Source organism: Siphateles boraxobius, unplaced genomic scaffold, assembly GCF_051911475.1.
Source record: "Siphateles boraxobius isolate OS27281-9 unplaced genomic scaffold, OSU_SipBor_1 20, whole genome shotgun sequence".
Taxonomy (NCBI): Eukaryota; Metazoa; Chordata; class Actinopteri; order Cypriniformes; family Leuciscidae; genus Siphateles; species Siphateles boraxobius.
In genome coordinates, this window is record NW_027508811.1 from 8058293 (window position 1) to 8079996 (window position 21704).

Genomic DNA, 21704 nt, shown 5'->3' on the forward strand with positions numbered 1-21704 from the left:
GTATGTCCCCTTTCTTCTTCTTGGGTGACACAGCTGAGCTACAAAGTACAAAAAGGGGCAAAAAAACGGAATATTAAAATGTTTTACTCTGGCCTTTGTATATGGCAGGCGGAGAGACAGCCCTGGTAACTTACCGTCGGCGTCATCACGCGCACACACTAACGCGCACACACACACACACACACACACACACACACACACACACACACACACACACACACACACACACACACACACACACACACACACACACACCACCCGACCCGCTCGCTGCCAGTGAGTGCAAGCACAAGAAGTAGTCCCGGCACGCGCGTGTACCCTGCCTGTCAGATATCCCGCCGCCAATCAAATTACGGCGTAGACTATCTTGTACTGTCGTCGTCCTGGCCGTTGGAATCGATCCAAATAGCAGCGTAAAGATCCAAATGCAGCGCAAATATCAAAATAGCAGTTCAAAGGAGCTTGCTAAATATTGGTGGGGACAAATTTGTCATCCCAAAATATTGATTGGGACAAGTAGCCTACCTAGCGTCCCCCCTAAACCTACGCCCTTGGATGCGGTCACATTTACCTTTGGTCGGTCGAAATTTGTGGGCAAAATCCAGTCATTCTAATAAGAACGCCTGGGGCTTTTGCATGAGGGCAAAACATTTCCTCACGCAGATTTGGCTTATGTTCATATTAATATTCGCTACCCTGACCCTCAGAAAGCTGATTGCTTTAAAAACGACTTCTGTGCAAGCCGTGCTTCATACATTTCTACTCTATTGACAATGAAAATTGGACCTGTTTTTGCACCCTCTATAATTCACCATTAAAAGTGTCTGCAATCACTGTCCTGTTCAAACTTTGTAGTCGTTTTTAGTGAGGCACCTAACCACAGATTACTTCAGAGTAATCTCTGTAATTAGTCCACTATGTCACATTGACTAGTAACTATGCACCTTTTGACCATCTCCCTTTACAGTGGAATTATGTTAGTAAATAATGTTCTCAAGAGCCTTGCGTAACTTAAATCAGGTTTCCATGGACACATGGTGGGATACTGTAAAATTTTACAGAGGCCTAGTGGTGTGACATGGGCGTGTCTGTACCTCACCTCCATTATAAAACTCTGGACCAGGCTGCCTTGGTATTAAAAAAGTCATATAGATATTGGATGTTTTTAGTTTATCTGTGTCTGTCGATGTTGAGGATTTAATTGTGCATATTATATAATCTTTGGCAAATATCAAAATTAATATTCATTTTTTTAGAAAAAGTTTCTTTTTAAGTTTAATTTTCAAAATGACTGAATTTTGAATGAAGCATGTTTATTTTTTATTTTTTTAAATCTATGTTTTATAATTTAGTTGTGTTATTTATGTATTGGCATAAAAAAAAAACGATCTAACCAATATTTTGTTAGATGCGGTCATGGGCGTAGGTTTGGTCTCAGCTTTGGTGGGGACGGGACGGGACGGGAGATTAATTTTGAGTTAACTAAAATTAATTTTGTAGTCCATCCTATGGCTAGCAATTTTAACCCTCCTACCAGATATTGTTATTTGGATATTATCAATCAAATAATGATTCATTATATTTGAATAACCAACAGTGTTAACATTTGACTTTTTAACATTGCCAACATGTTTTTCCAGTCTAGCAAGTCGGCTACACTCACAAATACATTACATAAACAGAATGTAGAAACGAAAAATGTCTCAGATGATCCACTGTTTATGACTGCAAGATTCTACGTTAAGGTAGGCTAATTAACATTCAGTGACTTGCTAACGTAGCATTCTATCATGATAGTACGACTTCTATGAGTCTATCCGTGCTGCACACCCCTAATTAATGCTCCTAACCTTGAACGATTGCAGAAGCTTTAACTTTAACAATATCCTGGGTAACCAGGATCACCAGTTAATACTATTTTCCACAGAAGAATCTGCATTTGAAAGCCTGGTCAGTCACTACTACTGCTAGTTATTTGTGTGGCTAGTTATTTTTGCCTACTTACACTCTGCTTTATGAAAAAGCTTCGTATGTCCCCTTTCTTCTTCTTGGGTGACACAGCTGAGCTACAAAGTACAAAAAGGGGCAAAAAAACGGAATATTAAAATGTTTTACTCTGGCCTTTGTATATGGCAGGCGGAGAGACAGCCCTGGTAACTTACCGTCGGCGTCATCACGCGCACACACTAACGCGCACACACACACACACACACACACACACACACACACACACACACACACACACACACACACACACACACACACACACACACACACACACACACACACACACACACACACACCACCCGACCCGCTCGCTGCCAGTGAGTGCAAGCACAAAAAGTAGTCCCGGCCCGCGCGTGTACCCTGCCTGTCAGATATCCCGCCGCCAATCAAATTACGGCGTAGACTATCTTGTACTGTCGTCGTCCTGGCCGTTGGAATCGATCCAAATAGCAGCGTAAAGATCCAAATGCAGCGCAAATATCAAAATAGCAGTTCAAAGGAGCTTGCTAAATATTGGTGGGGACAAATTTGTCATCCCAAAATATTGATTGGGACAAGTAGCCTACCTAGCGTCCCCCCCTAAACCTACGCCCATGGATGCGGTCACATTTACCTTTGGTCGGTCGAAATTTGTGGGCAAAATCCAGTCATTCTAATAAGAACGCCTGGGGCTTTTGCATGAGGGCAAAACATTTCCTCACGCAGATTTGGCTTATGTTCATATTAATATTCGCTACCCTGACCCTCAGAAAGCTGATTGCTTTAAAAACGACTTCTGTGCAAGCCGTGCTTCATACATTTCTACTCTATTGACAATGAAAATTGGACCTGTTTTTGCACCCTCTATAATTCACCATTAAAAGTGTCTGCAATCACTGTCCTGTTCAAACTTTGTAGTCGTTTTTAGTGAGGCACCTAACCACAGATTACTTCAGAGTAATCTCTGTAATTAGTCCACTATGTCACATTGACTAGTAACTATGCACCTTTTGACCATCTCCCTTTACAGTGGAATTATGTTAGTAAATAATGTTCTCAAGAGCCTTGCGTAACTTAAATCAGGTTTCCATGGACACATGGTGGGATACTGTAAAATTTTACAGAGGCCTAGTGGTGTGACATGGGCGTGTCTGTACCTCACCTCCATTATAAAACTCTGGACCAGGCTGCCTTGGTATTAAAAAAGTCATAAATAAATGAAAAAACTACATTTCTTCTCCGTCAGCAAACAGCAAGGCTACAAGAAAAAGAACAAACTGAGTGCAAGAGGGAAGTCAGATACGAAAGGAACTAGTCCAGAGCACTTTACTGGAACCACTAATACTTGCTGGCCCTCCAATGCAGCCTAGTGTTTCAGCCAAAACCCCACTCTGAGGCAAATAGTACACCAATACAGTCATTATAACCATTCTGTTACTCTTTTTCCTGGTTTACAGGCAAATAGGGTTATGTCATTCAGACTGAGAGGCCCCATTACGAAGCTGAGAAAGTTATGGATTCTACTTTTAGTTACAAATGTGGTTGACATGAGTAGAACTGGCAACTACTTCCACTAGTTCCTCTTTCAACGAGCTGTAAATGTTCTTTCATTTTTCTGCCATGCTCAGAGGTTAACTAAATGTATTTTTTGACTATTTTTAAAGGGATATTCATAATTTACTCACTATCATGCCATTCCAAACCCTTATGAATTTCTTCTGGTGTTGTCACAATACCAAAATTTCAGTGGTCGTTACCAATACAGTCAAATTTGACCATCCGCTCTACCAATTTTGGTACCATAGCAAAACCTATTGGAACTACTATTTGAACTATTTGAAAATAAAATAATATATAACTATTAAATAAATTAAGTCACTAATTGTTTATGCTAAAAATAATTAAGTAAATAATACATTAATAAAACATTGCATGTAGCATTCTGTCATTTTTCTATGTGTTGAGTTCTGTTTTGTGATCTTGGTTTCCCCTGTCTTTGTGATTTTTGTTTAGTCCTGTTATTAGCTCAGTTTTGAGATTTTTTTTTCCCCCCGTCTTTGTGATTTTGGTTCAGTCCTGTTAGTTTTCCCGCTCCTTGTTTGTGTTCAGTTTCTTCACCTGTGTTCTGTTAATTATCCCATTAGTCCCAGTTCTTTTAAGCCTTGTGTTTTCCATCAATGTTTATTGGTTGTCGTCCTTGTATGGTTGTGTTACTGAAGTCCTGGAGTTTTGTTCTTTTGTTCCTGTATGTTCCAGAAAGTTAAATTTGTAAATAAATCAACTATACTGCTAATCCTGTGTCCTCGTCTTCAGCTACCTGCAACAACCCTGACACATTCACAGATCAATTTTGACATCAGATTTATTTTGTTCCTTCCTTTGCTATGGTTATCACTGTCAGTCATGACAATTGATGTGGTAATATGGTTGTCATTCCCAAACTTTTACTTTGTGTAAATTTAAAAATAAGACTTATGACCAAATCAAAATAAGAATATAATCATTAAAGCTGTTAATCACTAATATTCAGCGCAAACTCACTCTGGCAAAAACTGTTATAATCAATGAAGCTGTCAACATTGCACAACAAGTCTCTTATTTATTTGTATTCACACTTTGTTAGTTATAATGAAAAAATTGTGAGCTTGCAGTTTATTCGCCCTAAGCGAAAACTCTTGAGTAGTATTGAGTAGATTCTAACTAACTTAAACACCTTTGAATGGCCATTGCGTTCACATGCTCAACAGACCTGTCTGTGATGGTCTACAATGCTAAACGTTTTTTAAAAAAAAACACACGTAAAAATAGACCTTTGATGCTCTCCACACAGTGCTCACACAAAAATGCATGTTAAACAGTACCTCTCACCGAAACTCTGTACTATATATTAGGGTACTGCAGAAAAGCTGGTACCTTCAAATTTTAACAATTTCAGTATCAAGGTACTAGAGTTTTATTTTTACAAAACGTCTTGTTTTTGTAGACCACAAAAAGACATGCTTAGTGTCGAAGCTGCTCTATTCCGAATAGGGAATGTAAATGGCGACCATGTGAGCCAAAACGACCAAAAAATACCATAATAATCAATAATCCATATGGCTATATTTCAAGCCTGTGATAGCTTTATGTACAGTAAGTACAGTCAATTTACGTTGAAAATCATGTTCCCTTACGAAGGGAACTCAACGATGCGTCCATCGACGCCATGGGAACGCCCCCAGCGTGACTGCGTCTGAAGCATCTATGTCAACTAGTCCAATGGAAAGAATGAGCGTCACGGGCGGGTGACGTCATGACCAGGATATGATAAAAGCACATCCGGTGCAAACCGGCATTAGCTTCTGTTGCCTCAGCAAGCGATCTGTGTCAAACTGTCTGTTATATTTACTGTTGTCTGTCTGATATATATATATTTATGGAAACTAAACAATTGCACAACTCTGTGTTCTCCCTGCTCGCGCTATTTAACGAGTAGGGACACACACGAGCTTTGTGTGATGTGTTTGGGAGTAGAGCATGCGGTATCAGCCTCCGAGGGGGCTGATTGCCAACATTGTGAGAAGCTTTCGCTTCGCATGCTCCGCTCCCGCCTGTCACTTTTCGAGGAAAGTGGCCGGGCTCGCAATTCTCAAGGTGACAGGTCCCGCGTCTGCCGATGCAGCGCGGAGAATGCATTCCTGTGGATCGCGAATAGGATCTCTTTACGGGGTTGGAGACGGGTCCGCGGATCTTATCTCCTCCCTTTCCACGAGGGATCCAGTGCTCTCTCGCCGGTCTCGGAAGCCCGCGCTGCGGTCTCTTCCGCCCGGGGAGAGAGAGAAATCAATGCTTCAGTGCTCTACCTCCGAGGAGGTAGATGTGCTGGGCATTGAAAGTGACACAATCATGGGGGAAGTGAATTTGCCATCTCTTTCCCCAGCGTATGAGAAATATATATAGCCTATATATATATATATATGATAGTTTATATATTATATATAAAATAAAGTGAATATATATAAAAAATATATATAAAAAATAATAAGCTGGTGGAAGTGTTTACTAAGGCTGTAGATAAATTAAATATTTATGGCCAGCAGAAATAAGGGGGCACTCGTCCTAAAAATAAAATAAATTAAACGAGTTTCCTTCCCTCTATTTTTCCACCTCCATCACGGGGCCTTCCATTTTTCCCGATCTGCACAGCGAGCTGTCTAGATCATGGAAAAAGCCTTTCTCCTCTTGTCTTTTAGCCCCCACATTCATGTATATTCAGATATTTGGGGGTTAAGAGGGTATGGCTATACCCCGGGTAGAACAGACGCTTGCGAGCTATCTGTCTCCCGGTTCAGTATCGTACCTGAAGGCGTCGGCTTCTCTCACTAAACCATTAAAGAAAACTATTTTTTAATCTAGTGGGAAAAGCATATATGGCAGTGGGTCTAGCATGGGCCTGCTTGCACACCATAGCAGTGCTACAAGCATATCAGGCTGACCTGCTGCGGTATTTGGACAGAAGTGAGGGAGTTTGGCCCGATGGGGTTTGAGAACTCCGTCGGGCCACAGATTTATCTCTCAGGGATGGCAGCCCTTGTGGTCACTGAGAGACACCTCTGGCTCAATTTGATGGGAATCATAGAGAAAGATACAAGATAATCTCTCCCTCGCTATGTCCAACCCCCTGGGGCTGCTGGGCGTGAGCAGCTCCAGCCGTCTAGTTTCTCATACACAACACAGCAGCCAAAGCCTTCAAAGCAGAAGCCGGATCCGAGGACCGTTCTTCACGCTGAGAAGGCTGCGGCTCAAAAGAAAAAAAGGTCCTGATGTTCACGCATCAGGCCTGTGAGGACAGCCCCGACCGAAGTGGAGCGGTGTACACCTCATTTTACGGTGCCCGTTCCATTTCGGGGTCCTCACGAGACCCTTCTGCCAACCCTGCCACCCTCGGTGCTTCAGGGCGCAGCGGTCTCCAGCGAGTCGCTGATGCTATGCTGCGGCACAGCATCGGTTTCGCGCCCTCTGAGGGGGGCCTTAGAGCGGCCAGTTCAGGTAGTTCCTGCCATTATGTTTCAGGCTCCGGAATTGGCTGTCTCGATAACACCAGAGACCAGCCTCGAGAGGCTGGTTCCCTTAGTAAATTTTCTGGCAGCGTGGAAGCTTCTGCCGAATATTTCTCATTGGGTCCTGCAGATTGTAGAGAAAGGATACAGAATCCAGTTTGGTTCTCGTCCTCCTCGTTACAACGGGGTGCTGCCCACAGTGGTGCATCCCGAGCAGGCTCTGGTAATGGAGCAAGAGGTAAAGGCCCTGTTAGCAAAGGAAGCTATAGAGCAGGTGTACTCACCCGACATTGCGTCGGGTCTTTACAGTCGTTATCTCATTGTTCCAAAAAAGGATGGAGAGCTGCGTCACATACTAGATCTTCGTCTGTTGGAGTGTTTGGTGCTGGAACTCAATTCCAAAATGCTGACACTCAAACAGATCGTGACTCAAATCAGATCCGAGGACTGGTTTTTCACGATAGATCTAAAAGACGCATACTTCCATATCTCCATCCTCCCTCAGCACAGGAGGTTCCTGAGGTTTTCTTTGGGGCAAAGAACACCAGTATCAGGCACTTCCTTTCGGTCTAGCTCTATCACCCCGCACATTCACGAAGCGTGTAGACGCAGCTCTGGCCCCGCCAGGCTGCAGTGTATATGCATTCTGAATTGCATAGATGACTGGCTGATTCTAGCGGAATCAGAACAGTTAGCGGTTCGGCACCGAGGTGTCGTTCTCGCTCCTATGCAGATGTTGGGGTTGAGGCTCAATGCCAAGAAGAGTGTGCTTTCTCCAGTACAGAGAACCACTTTCCTTGGTGTGGTATGGGATTCAGTGACGATGCGGGCCACTCTGTCGCCCGTTCGTGTAGCTGCTATCCTAACAGCCACAAAAGAGCTGAGGCTAGGCCAGTCACGCACTGTAAAACAGTTAGAGAGACTGTTGGGTCTTGTGACAGCAGCGTCCAACGGGATAACTTTTGGCCTGCTGTACATGAGACCTTTACAGTGGTGGCTCAGGACCAGAGGGTTCTCCCCGAGGGGAAACCCACTTCGTATGATCAAGATCACGCGGCGGTGTCTCCGCACCTTGGTTATATGGAGGAAACACTGGTTCTTAACCCAGGGTCCGGTGTTGGGAGCTCTTTGCCATCGAGTTGTGATCTCGACAGATGCTTCCCTCACCGGCTGGGGAGCGGTATTGGAAGGCCGCTCAGCTCAGGGCTTGTGGAGGAGTCATCATCTCTCTTGGCACATGAATTGCCTAGAGATGATGGTCGTCTTCAATGCGTTGAGACATCTCCTCCCAGACCTGAGGGGCCATCATGTGTTGTTCTGGAACAGTGACTGTTAGGCCTCAGGGCAGCAGCGTCCAATGTGATACCCTTTGACCTGCTGTACGTGAGACCTTTACAGAGGTGGCTCAGGACCAGAGGGTTCTCCCTGAGGGGAAACCCACTCCTTACGATCAAGATCACGCGGCAGTATCCCCGCGCCTTGGTTATATGGAGGAAACTCTGGTTCTTGACCCACAGACAACACGTTGGTGGCCTCTTATTTTGGTCCCTCAAGAAATTACGCTGTCTGAGGGCAGTGTATATTCCAGGGGGGGCCAGAATATTGGAGCAGACACCCTGTCGAGGCAGGGGCTGAGGCCAGGGGACTCCACCCCGAGGCGGTGGAGCAAATATGGGAGTTTTACGGCCAGGCAGAAGTGGATTTGTTCTCGTCTCAGCATACGACGCACTGTCCACTCTGGTTATCCCTCACTCAACCAGTCCCCTCGGGGCTGGATGCTATGGTGCAGACGTGGCCGAGGCTACGTCTGTACGCATTTCCCTCCGTTGCTCTGCTCCCAGGAGTTCTGGAGTGAATCCGCCAGGATGGAATAAGCCTATTTAGTAGCACCAGCCTGGCCGAGCTGAATTTGGTTTGCGGACCTAATTTTTCTCCTCGACGGACCTCCCTTGGAGGTCCCGATCAGGAGAGACCTTCTGTCTCAGGCAGGGGATGCAATATTGCACCCCCGGCAGGGGATTTGGGAACTGTGGGTTTGGCCTCTGAGGGGGCCCAACTCATAGAGAGTGGTCTCTCAACCGAGGTTGTTTAGACCATTCTAAGCTCCAGAGCTCCCGCTACGAGGAAACTATATTCACTATTTCGAGAGTTTTTCACTTCTTGGTGTTACCAGCGTCAGTGGGATCCGGTTAACTGTTCAGTAAACACAGTATTCGAGTTTCTGCAAGAACGCTTTGTATCAGGTCTATGTCCTTCCACGCTTAAGGTATAATATGTGTGGCGGCCATTGCGGCTTTCCACGCCCTGGTGGGTAGTACATTTTTGGGTCGAGACCCCCTGATCACTCGTTTCCTTCGTGGCACTTTGAGGCTGAGGCATGCAACTTGCACTAAGGTGCTGGCTTGGGACCTTGCAATAGTTCTAGAAGGCCTATCTGGGGCTCCCTTCGAGCCCTTAGATTTGGTCTCAGAGAAGTTCCTTTCTTTTAAGACTATTTTCTGCTAGCTATTTCGTCCCTATAAGAGTCAGACCTTCAGGCCCTTTCGGTCCCCACCTGCCTTGAGTGCACCGGGATGGCCAAGGCAATCTTACCCGAAACATGGATATGTTCCAAAGGTGCCTACCATTATTCCGAGGCCTATTGTGCTGCAGGTTTCTGTCCTCCCCCATTTTTCGGACCAGGAAAAGCTGAACCTCTTGTGCCAGTGCGAGCACTGGACACTTATGTTCATCGGACTTCTCTGTCGAGAAAATCCAACCTATTGAGCATATAGATAGTCGAGACTATTCTTCTTGCTTGTGAGTCTTCTGGCCAACCATTTGGTGGTCAGGGCTCATTCCACTAGGAGTATGGCTTCTAAGCGTATTATCTGGAGTTCTCTCCAAGACGTTTGTGATGCGGCGGGCTGGTCCTCACCGCTCACATTCATGAGGTTTTACAGCTTGGACCTGGATGCTGCCCCAGGTTCTCAGGTGCTTAGTGCTTAGTTACAACAGACTGACACTCAGGTACTTGGAATTCTGGCGCTTTGGGTATTCTCGTTCCCATGGCGTCGATGGACGCATCGTTGAGTTCCCTTCGTAAGGGAACGTCTCAGGTTACTATTGTAACCATAGTTCCCTGAGAACAGGGAACGAGACGATGCGTCACCCTGCCATACTTCCTGCATCCCTGTGATCGGCTTGCTTCGGCAATTTTCGAAGCTAATGCCGGTTTGCACCGGATGTGCTTTTATCATATCCTGGTCATGACGTCACCCGCCCGTGACGCTCATTCTTTCCATTGGACTAGTTGACATAGATGCTTCAGACGCAGTCACGCTGGGGGCGTTCCCATGGCGTCGATGGACGCATCGTCTCGTTCCCTGTTCTCAGGGAACTATGGTTACAATAGTAACCTGAGACGTTTTACAGCTGTGCTCACCATTCAATTTCCCTGTAATGAAATAAGTAGCTTTGACCTATTGCTAATAATATGTTTTGCATACCATTTTATAAAGAAAATCATATGGTTTTGGAAATGACATGAGGGTGAGTAAATGTTGACAGAAGTTTCATTTTTGCGTGAACTATCTTTTTGAGCCCTAGGACTTCATCATTAGATAAGGCGACCCAGACATGTTCACTGACATGCTCAATGGCTAAACTTCTTGAAGAACAGATTGATGGAGTGAGATTCAAAGTGGTTTCATGCAGTACAGTATGCTGGAAAGGCTGGGTCTCTGGTTTGGTGCAGATATACTGTTGTCTTATCAGACAATACCCCGAAGTGAGATGGATCTATACTAATCGCCAAGCCTAACAGCACTGACAGCGAGAAGAATGAAGACAGAAGAAACGGCTGCCTCACAGCGCCAAGAGTTCCTCATCTGTGTTTGGGAAAGGGAGTGAGAGGGAGAAAGCGTGCTGTGTATTTACTCAGGTGTGTTCCTGTGCTTGGCAACTGTGCTACAACAATATTGAAAACAGGCTGCTGCACTTTATGAACAACCTGAACGAGGGGATGATGTTTCAGTCAAATCTCAGGAGCTCCCCCTCCTTGCTATAATTTTTTTTCATTCAAAATGCAAGTCATGCCTGGAGAAGTGAGTGAGTGCCTCATGAAAATACTAACTTTCATTTATTGTAGTGAATTTCAGACCTTTCCCTTGATCATGAATCTGTTTGAGAATTAAGTAATATTTATTCAAATATTTCGAAGTGTTTATCCAGAGACTTACAAATGAGGAACATAGCAAGCAATTAGCCTTAAATTGTCATTTATTTACTCACCCTCATGTGAACTGCATAAATGAATAAGTCGTTTACTTTTAACCATTTCTTTTCAGTAAACAGAATGATTCCTTTATGAATCCGACTGATTTGTTACATTTGCGTACTGTGTGAAGATTATCAAGAATGAAGTACCCATAAATATCTTTTAATAACTTGTGTTGTGTCTTTCACATCAGTTCTTGATATTGGGATCTCTGCAGTGTGGGGATACAATGGTTTAATAGTCATACAGAATGCCATTTTTTATCCAATGACATCATTCACTGGGTGAAACTTCAGCTGCCTGGGTCTGCAGAGTTGCATGCCCCTCACAATGCGATTGCAGTGTGCCAATGAAAATACATGTTTGTTCTGCTTCTCCTCAGAGCTATCCAGACCATTACCTTTGCTTTTGGATAGAAGTTTTCCTGGAGAAGTTTTTCCAGGAGGTCTTACTTCTACAAGGAAGCACACAGTGAGTACACAGTTGAATACTCACTTCAGTCTCGCATGGCCAAATAATCATATGGAACTTTTGCCAACAGTGAACATATAATATTCATATAACAGTTACTCACCTTTAATTGTTTCATGATATTGGTTACGCATCAGCTAGTCTCATCCTCAGATGTCATGCCCATAGACCATTGGCTGAACGTCTGATGCATATTGCACACAAAATTTGAAATACTTCTGGATTTTTTAAAGTTGTCATCTGATTAGTTGAATTCTACAGGATTTCTTTAACGTTCTAACTGGAAACAAACCCCCCATGATGCCAAAACTGCTCATGGAAGAAAAAGGCTGTCATGTTCAGTACTGTGACAATGAGCGCTTATCAGGATCAACTAACCATTGGAATTTTCAAAAGTATGTGAAATTTGCGGCATAGACTCTTTAAAATATGTCCAGAGACACGTTGATCTGTTATAGGGACATCGATGTTACATTGTCACATTCCAAAACATGACGCTGAACAAAACAAACTGTGACTGGTTGCTTTTTCATGTCAGTCAGACTGCCTCTAGGTGGTCTTCGCCAATGAAAGCTGCTATGGAGTCCAGACCTTCCACCGTCAGTCTGAAGGTCTAGCTACGCATTAGTTTGCTTTGATTGATCAAGACATTGTATTGTGCAAATAACCCTGCTGCTAACCCTGAAATTTCTGTCAGACTTCACCCAGCAGAGAAGGAATGTGGAGATGACAGATTGGGTCAGGGTGTGTCTTCATATTGAGACATGTTTGTGTGTGGGACGCAAGCTGTGAGTAAGGCCATGTTTTCTGTCTGGTCCTTGATGTGGACCTCTGCTGGTATGTAGTCCTTGCCCCATGACTGTTCATGGGCTTGCTGTGGGGGACTGGAACTGTGGCTTCTTTTCTCCAGTGGCCTCTAGACTCCATAGGGAGATGCAGACATTTCAGATATTTGCTTTGCAAGTTAAGGAGATCATTTAGGAAAAGAAAGCTAAAAGAGTCAAGAGCCCAAAGAAGCAATTATTGCACTACGAAGCACCAGTGTTAGAGATAATGCACATAATACTATTGGTTATTTTTCAAGGGGACCTATTATGCAAAACTTTTATATTGTTTTTGAACATAATTATGTGTCCACAGTGTGTTCACAACCACCCAATTGTGGTGAAAATCCACCCATTCCATTTGTTATTTTCCCAATGAAACAGTGTTTCAAAATGTTTGACAATTCAGAAATGTACTTCACAATGTGATATCACAGGCCCCGACTGGCCACGTTATCTGGCCTATAAGCTTAGCTCCTACCCTTAGTGAGCTGTACACTGTCCGCCATGTTTATCTCCTCGCCAGAGCATTTAAAGGTACAATATTTAGATTAAAATATCAAAAAACCACTAGAACAATGGTATACATTTTGATTATTTGTGTACTTACATCATCCCAAATGTTTCCAACAATGTTTAAATCCAGAGAAATCAGCGATTTCAGCAGCTAATGTGCATTTAAGGATATATGAACGAAAACAACATGTTTTTGCTTCAACTCAGAATGGGCATTTACAACATGGTATAATAAATTATCTGTGGGGTATTTTGAGCTGAAAATTCACAGACACATTCTGGGGACAGCTGAGACTTATATTACATCTTGTAAAAAGGGGCATAATAGGTCCCCTTTATTTTTCATGGAACACATACAATGTTTAAATTTGCACCGAGTTCAAATAATGAACATGCATTAAAAAATGTTTTTTTTTAAATGCATTATTCTTTTTTTTTTCATTTATTTACTAATTAAATTTTTTTTGCAAAAAGTTCAAATGCAATATTTACTTTTTCTAAGTAAACCAATATTGTTGTACATTATTTTCGATAAAAGTATGAGTAACGCAATATTGTAATATTACTTTTAAAAGTAACATTATTCAACACTGATGTGCAGAGAATTCCTTGTTATTTCATGCCAGATTGAGTGTCAATCACTAGTGTTAACTAATTTCATAACTTTTTTTAATCATGGATTCAATCAGAATGGCTAAACTTGTCTCCAGTACAGTTAGTGATCTGATACTTTAATATGTGCCGTTGGCAGGGAGGTGACATTAGTTTTCTCGAGGCCAAATTGACTCTGATGTTAGGGAGGATATTCCTCATCTGTTGGCCATTGTTGGAGATAATGGGAGCCATACTACATCAACACTACATCATAGACAGCCTTTGACCCCCTCTCATTTCCAGTGATGCCGCTCTGTGGCACTCCCAAGACGGCAATCATGCGTGGAGCTCAATGGGATATACTTTCACCTCAAACCCAGCTCAGAGTTGGCAGAGGGCCCTATATGAACACAGAATGACTAGACATCTGGGGCAAAAGAAGAGGATTTGGGTTGGACACAGTCGATGCAAAAATATACCACATGTTAGCAACTGAGGGCAACATAGCTGGAAACCTTTATTAAACATGGGCATAACCGCTGTATCTGTGACCATGTGCTTTTATGGCACCAGAGTCTGTAAAGGCTTTACTCAATGGCCTGTGTAATCTTTCAAATGACTTATGTCAGCCATAACCGGGTCTCTTGCGGATATTGGCTCACTTGCCTTCCTTCCAGACTGGAAAATGTGGAACGGTCGATCTGTTTTGTATTTTTTCTTAACGAGGCATGTTTACAAGGTTTGTTTACAATGATATAATCAAAGCTGCAATACAGAGAGACTTCGCCTTGTCTGTGGTCGGTTGTGGTCATCGTATGCAGATTTTGCTAGCCACTCTGGAATTCCAATAGGTCAGACTTATAAGCTGCCAAATAATTTTTGTGGGATCTATTTCACATAATAGCCTTGAAGATATCTTCGTAAAATCATGACATCTGTAAACTGAAACAGTGTTTGGTATTAAAATATTCCACATATTGAAATATTTCCATAGTGCAACTGATAGAACATGCCGCTGACACTGTTAAGGTCATGTGTTTTATTCCAAGAGAACATACTGATGAAAATGTTTAGCTTAAATGCACTGTTGAAGGAATAGTTTTCTGTATGACAGTATCAGTCTCTCGCATCATTCTAATCTAAAGGAACTTTGGCCCTATTCTTTACAACGTTGCTTCAGTTCGTTGAGGTTTGCGGGCATTTGTTTATGCACCGCTCTCTTAAGGTCCTAACACAACATTTTATTCGGGTTGAGGTCTAGACTTTCACTAGGCCATTGCACCCTGATTATTTTCTTTTTCCATTCTGTTGTAGAATTGCTGGTGTGTTTGTGATCATTGTCCTGTTGCATGAACCAATTTCGGCCAAGCTTTAGCTGTCGGACACATGGCCTCACAATTTGACCCTAGAATACTTTGGTATACAGATGAGAACATGGTCAACTCAAAGACTGCAAGCTGCCCAGGTCCTGTGGCTGAAAAACAAGCCAAAAATCATCAACCCTCCATGAGCGTGATGGACTGTTGGTATGAGGTGTTTGTGTTGATATGCTGTGCATTATGGCCAAAGATCTTCCCTTTGGTCTTGTCTGTCTAAAGGGAAATTGTTCCAGAAGTCTTAGGGTTTGTTCAGATGCAACTTTGCAAACCCAGGCCATGCTGCTGTGTTCTTCCTAGAGAGAAGAGGCTTTCTGCTGGCAACTCTTTCAAATATGCCATACTTTTCCTGTCTTTTTCTAATTGTACTGTCATAAACTTTAACATTTAACTTGTTAACTGAGGCCTGTAGAGTCTGAGGTGTATTTCTTAGGTGTTTTGCAATTTCTCTGAGCATTGCACGGTCTGACCTTAGGGTTAATTTTGCTGGGACGTCCACTCCTGGGAAGATTGGCAGATGTCTTGAATGTTTTCCACTTGTGAATAATCTTCCTTACTGTGGAATGATGGACTTCAACATGTTTGGAAATGGACGTATAACCCTTCCCAGATTGATGGCAGCAACAATTGCTTCTCTAAGATTTTGCTGATGTCTTTCCTCCTTGGCATTGTTTTAACACACACCTGAATGCTCCAGACCAACAAACTACCAAAACTTCTTCTTTTATAGAGGTGATCACACCTGCTGATGATCAGTTAATCAAAGACATTTGATTAGAAGTGCCTGACTGCTACTTACCCTCTTAATTCCTATGGAAGCAGTAAGGGTGTACTTAGTTTTCCATTTTGGCCTAGTTTTTGTTAAATAAATAATTACACAGTGTAATATGTCATGCGTTGTTGTTTATCTGAGGCTGTATTTACTTAATTGTAAGACCTGCCAAGGAACAGAAGATTTTTATTATGTCCTGATACATACAGTAAAACCATAGAATTCAATTCATACTTTGCAGTCACGTGACTACCATGGATACCTGGCTGGCAACAAACGCAGACAAAATTGGAAATTTCCAATACTAGCCTACAATCAATTATACAGTGAGGCTATTTTGTTTCCATAGCACATTATTGTAATTTTATGCTTTTATGTCATTTCCCCTTTTTTAACAAAAAGTTTAATGACACTAATAACACTAAAACAATACAATTACTAAATATTAATAATATCACTAAAATTACGAAACGATCCCGAGCTCTATATCATTTTAGTGATATTATTAATATTTAGTAATTGTATTGTTTTTAGTGTTATTAGTGTCATTAAAATTTTTGTTAATGTGCTATGCAAACAAAACAGCAGTCTTTAGTTCACGAAAAGCACAACTCTGCCATCTGTGAAAATCAAAAGCAGCTTCAAAAAACTTGTTTAAAAAGAAATATTCTTCTAATTTTTTTACTGTCATTAATGTAGGTCCACAAGAGAAATATTAAGCCAGTAAATTAAGATAGTCGCTATACCGTTATATCCATCGTGGTCTCTGAGAGAATGCGGCGTTAATGCAGCGACAGATGCTGAAAGCCCAGTCCGTGTCTACTTTCACTTTCGGGGAATGAGCGCGTTTACATGCACGTTCTTAACCCTTTCACACGTACGTTTAAAATACTCTAACTGACCCCCCAGCGTGAGTTTTTCAAGGTGACCGTTATTTAGAACTTGTCACTTTAAAGTTTCCATGGTGACGCGTCATTGCTTGTCACGTGACATAGCGCAACCACAACACAGCGCTGAATGAATGATGATCTGCTTTTATGTCATTTCCCCTTTTTTATTAAAAATATTCACAAATGTATTAGCTACAGCATGAAACACTGATATTCCGATTGTCAAATATGTGTGAGTGGATGTGTTTTGATGTTTAAACACCTTTATAACGATCGCGTTAGTTGAGCTGTATGCGCGATGGGCGGCGCCATGTTAGTTTGTTTCACAGTTCAGAGAATCGGATCTGTTGGATTTACACGTCAATTGCTCCACTTCTCCCGAAATGCATGAAAGTAAGTGGCCGGTGAACTGGGAGAAGAATAGGGTCAAATGTAAAGCTACTTACACTATGTGTATCTGATATGAATAAAATGTGTCGTCTTATTATAATGTAAAGGATTATTATTGCCGCTTCCATAGACATCAGTGTGGATTTTACAAACTCAAAATCATTGTTCCCTTTCGTAGTCACTCCGAGTTACGTCGGATGACGACGAATGGGGGTTTCGCTTAGAACACCTATCGACTTCGAGTATTACAAAACGAGCCAATGGCGATGAAATGCCATGGGTCTGCGGAATTTGCATAGCGTATCTCCGCCCCACCGCGTGGGTATAAAGGAGGACGCCGGCAACATGCAGGTATGTTTTCGCTTCGGAGCCAAGAATATTTCTTCACTCCACAATCATCTCTGACTTCGCTCTATGAGACGAGCTTCTCTCTCCGGTGTTGGTGTGACGGCGATCTGCAGCGAGCTCACAGTGCCTGCTGATCTGTGCAGTGATCTGCCAGTGTGTGTGTGTCTCCCTGTGCGCTTCAACATCGCGGAGTTTTTTTCTGCTCTCATAAAAGAGCTTGCACGCGGCACGTCTTTTTAAAGACGGCTCGCCCGTGCATTTCTGGTTGCAGAGGACTGGTATCGGACTCTGATGGGCACGAGCACTGTCTAGTGTGTTTGGGCTTTGATCATGCTTGAACAGCGCTCGTGGATGACTCATGTTCTCTCTGGGAACGTGATCATCGCGTCATATATAGGTCGAGACTCGGTGAACTCGCAAGAGTGAGAGTCCCCTCATCCACTACCCGATCTTCGGCTGGTGGACAGGGTGACCTGAGGGTGTTGGTCTGGAACAAGGCGCCGACTCTGTGTCCACGCCCCAGCCCCCCTCTCTTTAATGACGGTGCCCGCTAGCGAACTGATGATTCCATGAGTCTACCCTCGGGTGGCCCGTGTGTTTTCATTTGAAGCTACAGAGGATGATGCTGTGTCTGTAGCAGCATCACTAGGTGGGCTTGATTCTTCTGGAAATGACAACTCTTCACAGCTGCCACCCTTTGGTGTGCATACGGCTGTGCCTGAGTCTGATCCGGAGATGATGGCCATGCTTTCCCGGGACGATTGGTTTTTGGGTGAGGCCGTCGACGCGTCCACGGCAAACCCCAATATCTTTCCTCCCGGACGTGCATGATGAGTTCACGGGTCCTCTCGTTGGTCTCATCCGCCTTTCCTCCCCTCAGGGGCAGCTGCCCATGGGTACACTGGGGTTCCCCCGGTTGAACGCTCTGTTGCCATGCTACTGTGTCCTCAGAGTGCTTCCCGGCGCAATCCTAAGCACCCGTCCAAACCTGTAGTTCTTTTCATCACAGTAATCTGTGGCGAAATCCTATAGTGCCCCCGGACAGGCAGCTGCCTCACTGCATCCCATGACCGTTCTGCTGGTCTACCTGACCCAGACGCTCATGGACATGCAGGAGGGCGGGACTGACCCGAGGCTCTTCAGTGAGCTGCGCGCCGCCACTGACCTTGCTCTCCGAGGGACGAAAGTGGCCATACGCTCTCGGAGTCAGGTGATGTTCATCAGTTTGGGGCTGACCGGTCTGATGTGCAAGATGTCGGGCGGACCCGTCTGCTCGACACCCCCATCTCCCAGGTCGGCCTCTTCTGCGGTGCGGTTGAGTGCTTCTGCCCAACAGTTCTCAACCGCCCGTGAGCAGATTGAGGTTATTCTGCCCGACGGCCCCGCCGTCTGCTCAGATCCCTCAGTCTGCCCACCGCCGAAGGCTCCCTCCCACGGTTCCAACCCCGCCCGTTCACCCGGGCCTGGCTCTGGAAGACCGTAGGGGGATGCCACAGCCCTCTCCAGCCCCGCACCCCGCTAAACGCCGGGTTAAGCGGCACTTTTGAGATGGGCTGCTCAGAGATGAGTTCTTTCCAGGAGTTGGTAGCAGGGCCACTCCTTTCCCCGGTGGAGGGCTGGGGAAGAATCCTTATTCAGAAAGAACTGACTCTCTCCTCTCTGAGCATACAGAGTCCCCAGAGGTGGTTGACACGGCGTGCCGTCCACGGACCGTTTCGGCCCTGTCCCCCTCTGTCGCCAGACCCCTGACAGAGCAGGCCCCCGTGGAACGCTGGTCCTTCCCTGGCCTCCTCTGTCAGGGTGCGGTTATGACCTTGCCCCCACACCGGGCCGCTATGCCGCCCTCGTCTGGGCTGGTCATTCCGCTTTGCTGCACCACCGGGGGGACGTCTGTGGTTCTTCACTCCGCTGGCACAGTTGGAAGCCTGCACTAGAGCTCCCTATCTGTTCCGCTGGGTCGTGCGAACCATCGGCTCGGCTATGCGATTCAGTTCGCACGGTCTCCTCCCTGCTTCACGGGAGTCCGCTCCACTTTGGTCGGTGGCTATGCCCCTATCATGAGTGCGGAGGTTGCTCCCTACTGGCGAAGGGTGCGATTGAGACTGTCCCTCCAGCCGAGATGAGGTCCGGGTTTACAGTCCCTACCTCATTGTCCCGGAGAAGTCTGGTGGGTTACGGCCAATCCTGGACCTATGCATCTGAACCGCTCCCTTCACAGGCTGCCGTTCAAGATGCTCCTGGCCAAACGCATTTCTGGATGTGTGCGGCCACAGGATTGGTTTGCAGCGATCGACCTGAAGGACGCCTACTCTTATGTCTCCGTTCTCCTTCGACTCAGACCGTACCTACGTTCTGCTGTCAGGGCGCGCGCATGTCAGTACGCTGTTCTCCCATTCGGGCTAGCCCTGTCTCCTCGCGCCTTCACAAGGTTGTTGAGGCAGCCCTTGTTCTCCATGGGAACACGGGGTTCGCATCCTGAACTATCTCGGTGACTGGCTGTCTTAAGCTCACTCCTGAGACCAGGTTTGTGAATACAGGGACCCAGTGCTCCGGAACCTAGCTCGTCTGGGCCTTCGGGTCAACTGGGAAAGGAGTAAACTTTGCCCCGTGCAGAGGAGCTCTTTTCTCGGTATGGACTTGGTCGCCTTCTCCACTCAGCCATTAAACAAGAGTGCGGTCCCACTGAAATTGTTTCAGAGGCTCCTGGGGCATATGGTCTCTGCAGCCGCGGCAACGCCGCTCGGATTGCTTCATATGAGACCGCTTCAGCTGTGGCTTCGCGATCGAGTCCCGAGGTGGGCATGGCATCATGGCACGCTCCGAGTTACAGTAACTCCGACCTGTCGTCAGACCTTCACCCCGTGGTGGAACCTCAGTTTCTACGGGCCGGTGTTTCCCTAGAACGAGTTTCCAGGCATGTTGTTGTCTCCACAGATGCCTCTTCCACGGGCTGAGGCGCCATGTGCAACGGACATGCTGCCGTGGGCTTCTGGACAGGACCCCAGCGCCTTCTGCTTGTCAATTGCCTCGAGTTGCTGGCAGTACGCCTTGCCCTGCACCGTTTCCTCACGTTGCTCAGGGGTCAACACGTACTAGTCCATTCAGACAATACCGCGACTGTAGCGTACATCATCCGTCAGGGTGGTCTACGCTCCCGCCGTATGTCGCAACTCGCACGCCACCTCCTCTTATGGAGTCAGAAGCACCTGAGGTCCCTTCGTGCTATCTACATTCCGGGAGATCGGAACTTTGCAGCCGACGAGCTGTCACGGTTTCGGCCATCTCCGGCGAATGGAGACTCCATCCCCAGTCGGTTCAGCTGATTTGGGACCAGTTCGGGGACGCACACATAGATCTGTTTGCCTCTCGACTCGACCCATTGCGCCCTGTTCTATTCCCTGACCGAGGGCTCTCTCGGCACTGATGCACTGGCGCACAGCTGGCCGCGGGGCCTCTGCAAATATGCGTTTACCCCAGTGAGCCTTCTCGCACAGACCTTGTGCAAGATCAAAGAGGACGAGGAGCAGCTCATTCTGGTTGCGCCGTATTGGCCCACCCGGACCTGGTTCTCCGAACTGGTACTCCTCGCGACAGCACCTCCTTGGCCAATTCCTCTGAGGAAGGATCTCCTTTCTCAGAGACGGGGCACCCTTTGGCACGCTCGACCCGATCTCTGGAGGCTCCACGTGTGGCTCCTGGACGGGACGAGGCAGGTTTGAGTACCCTGCCACCAGCGGTGGTGGCTACCATCACTTCCGCTAGAGCATCGTCCTCGAGACATGTCTATGCGTTGAAGTGGAACCTCTTCGTCAACTGGTGCTCTTCTCGTCGAGAAGACCCCAGGAGATGCTCGATCTCTGTCGTGCTTTCCTTCCTGCAAGATGGGTTGGAGCGAAGGCTGTCTCCCTCCACCCTGAAGGTGTATGTGGCCGCTATCGCCGCATATCACGAAGCAGTTCAAGGTAAGTCTCTGGGGAAGCACGACCTGATCGTCAGGTTCCTGAGAGGAGCGAGGAGACTGAATCCTCCTCGCCCTCCTCTCGTTCCCTCTTGGGACCTCTCAGTGGTCTTAAATGCCCTGCAGAGGGTTCCCTTTGATCCTCTGCATTCAGTTGAGCTTAAGTTCCTGTCTATGAAGACAGCGCTCCTGGTTGCTTTGGCCTCTTTCAAGAGGGTAGGGGACCTGCACGCATTCTCCGTTGACGAAGCGTGCCTGGAATTCGGGCCCGGTCACTCTCAC

The 21704-nt window shown here is 45.6% G+C and overlaps 1 long non-coding RNA gene across 1 annotated transcript in view; it reads left to right on the forward strand.

Annotated features, from left to right (window-relative positions):
• Window positions 1-1688: 1688 nt before the first annotated feature.
• Window positions 1689-21704, forward strand: part of LOC143744894 (uncharacterized) — a 98592-nt gene continuing 78576 nt past the window's right edge. Inside the window, exons 1-2 of the long non-coding RNA XR_013205929.1 lie at window positions 1689-1745; window positions 11666-11754. This is a non-coding gene — a long non-coding RNA (uncharacterized LOC143744894). The remainder of the gene's footprint in view (window positions 1746-11665; window positions 11755-21704) is intronic.